Raw genomic sequence first — 3,943 nt, forward strand, 5'->3', positions numbered from 1 at the left:
GCTTGGTGATGATGAACTCCTTTAACTTGACCTTATCTGGGAAGCACTTTATTTGCCCTTCCATTCTAAATGTGAGCTTTGCTGGATAGAGTAATTTTGGATGTAGGTCCTTGCCTTTCATGACTTCAAATACTTCTTCCCTCAGTCTTGCTTAGACACAGGCAGAGGCCTAAAGATGGGATCCTCACCCACTCAGACGTGGCCAATGTCCTGGTTCTTCTCTCCTCTGGGATTCCCCACAGGATGGCAGCTTTGGTTTAGAGGATCTTCCCACCTCCCCAACCCCGGCCAGTCTTGGGTGTGTGTCTGTTATGTACAGAGAGCACCACCTTGTGACCACCTGAGTCCTGAGCACCTGTAAGTTCACAGAACCCTGGGAGAGTGGAAAGGAGGATACTCAGAGAAGTCCCAAGCTCCTGCATCCTTCCTGTTGCATCTGCTGAATGTTCAGCTGGATGTTCAGTTTCTTTCTCTGTTCCCCTCTTTCAAGATTTTATTTATTTATTTTTAGAGAGAGGGGAAGGGAAGGAGAAAGAGAGGGAGAAGGAAAGAAACATTAATGTGTGGTTGACTCTTGCACACCCTCCCACGGGGGACCTGACTTGGCGCAAAACCCAGGGATGTGTCCCCACCAGAAACAGAACTGGAGACCCTTTGATTCACAAGTCCTTGCCCAATCTATTGAGCTACACCAGCCAGGACCAGTTTCTTAATGAATATCTCTGCACTTGTGAAAGTCACTGCTCCACTGAACAGGCAAAAAAATACCAACAGCAAAGGGAAGTGTGAAGTTTCACCCTCAAAACCAGTGCAGGCATTGCCATCTTGTGGTCATGTCCTGATGTCATGTTCACTGTCCTCACCATCTGGCCCAGGGTCTCCATGGTGCTTCACCTGCACAGACACCTCTAGAGGCTACAGCACATTCACACCCCCACAGTCACCACCAATGCCCTCCAGAGATCAGAGTCACCCACACCGTGCTGATGCTGGAGCTCAATTCCATTTTTACTTCCTTACGTCACTCGCTTTGTAGATTCTGGTCTGTGGCTGATGCAGATGTTTCAGGTCTTGGTTTCCTGTTCACCCACTGTCAGCCCCTCCCTGCTGCTCCTCAGGGACCTAGAACTCCTGAGTCTGCTCTTGATGTGGCGAAACCACAGTTGAGAAGGTCAATATATAGAAGACAGCTTCAATAGTAACCATGACTACTCTGTTCAGGAATTATGTCTTCAGTACCATTTACTATGTAAAATCTGTGCTGACCTCAGAAGCTCAATTTGAAATTGGAGCTTTCCTGGAAGATTTTGAAGTCAATCCAGAATATAATGAGCTTGATAAAGATCCATAAAACTGTAGAAGAAATATGTCTCCCCACTGACCACTGCAGCTGTTGAAAGGAATTGCCCTTTTTTCAGGAATATTGAATATTTTCCATAAATTTACCTCAATGTAAATGTGGGTGACACTTGACTTACATTGGCACATAATCCAGTAGTGGTCTAGATTCATATTACTCTTTTGTGGGTGAAGATTTTATTTCATGGATGAAGAGAAAAACTTTGGGAATTGAAAAATTGAGTTAATCATTGTTTTGTATCTTTTCCCTTGATACATCTGCAATGTGCTGTCATGTTACAGAGAAAATCCAGTAGTTTTTTTTGAATTGCTTCCTCTTACATGTGCTGATTTGTTTTACATGGTTGGCCCTCTGAGAACTTTGTTCATTGGATGGTTAAAATCCCATTACAAAGAGATAAAGTGGCCACATATACATTCACCATGCAAGTTTTTGCTTTATCACTGAAATTTGGACCTGAGGTTCTTTTCACACTCGGGTTTTCCTGATTGATTTTTTTTAAAACAAAACACTACTTTGGTTTTGCTCACTTCTCCATTTATTAGAATAACCACATTTGGGGAGGCACAAAGCACTTAAGTTTCACACAATGACAAAGTTATCACAAATCCCAAACAATGTTAGCCACAGATATTTCACTTACTCTGCTTAAAGAAAAACCCTTTGAAACATCGGAGGTAGCCTGATGCACAGAGACCCTGAATATATGGGTATTCACATTTTTAAATGCTTGTATATCCTGCTTTAATAACTTCTCCTTTCCCTGGAATCCCGAGTGAAAGGGATTGAAATGTCTGTGCAGGTGCTTCAGAGATAGTGACACTAATCTGCACAGCATAAAAAGCTGTAGTGTGCACAGTTCTGCCAGGAGTCACTGGTCTTTTGGGTGTCCATGGCTTGTACTGTCCATTCTGGTGCTGTCTGAATAATAATTTTCTCCAAAAGGTTATTTACCTGGAAATGAAGCCACTGGATGTTTGTCCCATGTTAGTGGGACTTCTGGGTATTTCAAAATGAACTATACCACCAATCTGATCAATAAATCTATTCATACATCCTTCTGTTATTCTTTGCGAAGCTAACTTTTCTGCCCTAGCTACAGGGATCTCTAAAGATCCCCAAGCTCTTCAGAGGTAACATTACTTTATAATTTGCTTGCAGACAACATATTGCTTCAGTAACAGCTCTGTTCAAGATGCTAGAACCATCAGCTGAGGTTGCTTTTGGTGAGGTATCAGCAGGGCAGCAAATGCGTTAAGCTGATTTCCTCTGGTGACCCCACCCAGGTACATTTTCTCTAGGATCCCATGAGCAGCAGGTTGCTGGCCCCTTTCACCCTGAAAAAGAGTAGCTAGCATTTGACAGTGCCATCATCCTGCTGATGTTAAGATGTTTCAGTGCCAAGCACGTTTTAATGCCTCTAGTCTTCTGCTTTGATGCCCCGTTGCCTTGTAAGAGAACTCATTGTACCTTTGGGCAGCTTCAGTGAATTTCCTTTCAAATCAAGAACACGTGCATGGCATACCTATCGTGTATCTGTAACTATTCACTGGTTGATTCGTTCTGAAGCAATGAGGCTGGATTTATGGAAACCTCTGCCTGGACTGGATCATTGCCCTGCAGACACAGCCAAGCCATCTGCAGGGATATCTCCAGGTCTCAATCCATACAGTACTGTTTTTGTCCCATTTGCAAAGGAATTCTCACCAGCACTCACTCTGCCTTTCTCCAGTCTTCCTCCTTCTCATATGGGGATGCAAGATCCTCTCTCATGAAAGGCAACTAAAAACACTTTGTTGACTTGTATAAAAGGGAAGGCAGATGGAGAGGAAAGTCAAGAGCTCAGCTCAGGGCTGACAGTGCTGGGCTTCATGTCTGGGCTCTGGACAATGAACTTGCACACCTTCCCCTACTCCTCACTCAGGTCACTGCTCTCTGTGGAGGGCAAGCAGGGCCTTTCCCTTCTTCTGGGGCATGGTCATTAGTATCTAGTCAACTCTTTGTTGCTCTTAAGACATTGCTTTTTGTATTATACATGACATTTTTAGCTATTTTCTGTGGGAAAATTTGTCCACAGAGTCCAGCCAAGTTTTCCAGGAATTGAATTTCTAAGGCAAATGCTTAGTCCCAGAGGACAGGTTCAGAATCTGGATCTTAAACCATGATCTAAGGACGATCTGTCTGGAGTTTTATAAGTGAAGAGATTTTATATAATTTGTTCTTTGAAAACATACAAGAGACCTCAAAACACTCTCAAGAATACGCAAAATAAATGAGTCACATTGTCCCCCTGCTCCCTCAGTCACCAAAGTCTTCTACCAGGAAACCACCAAAATGAGTCACTTCTGATTTCTCTTCCAAGAAAAACATATCTGTGCGTTAGTGTCGGTGTTATGGCTGCAAAAAGAGCTCAGGCCACAGACTGGGAGAAAATGTTTGCATATCACTTGTTTTAGACTATATATAAAAATCATCAAACTCAACAATAAGAAAACAATAACTCAATAAAAAGTGATCAATATTCTAGACAAACATTTCACCAAAGAATCTATGTCAGCCCTGGGTGGTTGACTTGGTAATTTG

The 3,943-nt window shown here is 42.9% G+C and overlaps 1 pseudogene; it reads right to left on the reverse strand.

Annotated features, from left to right (window-relative positions):
* Positions 1-2,310: 2,310 nt before the first annotated feature.
* Positions 2,311-3,166, reverse strand: LOC114510781 (annotated as a pseudogene).
* Between the last annotated feature and the right edge of the window lie 777 nt (positions 3,167-3,943).

Source organism: Phyllostomus discolor, chromosome 12, assembly GCF_004126475.2.
Source record: "Phyllostomus discolor isolate MPI-MPIP mPhyDis1 chromosome 12, mPhyDis1.pri.v3, whole genome shotgun sequence".
NCBI classification, from domain to species: Eukaryota; Metazoa; Chordata; class Mammalia; order Chiroptera; family Phyllostomidae; genus Phyllostomus; species Phyllostomus discolor.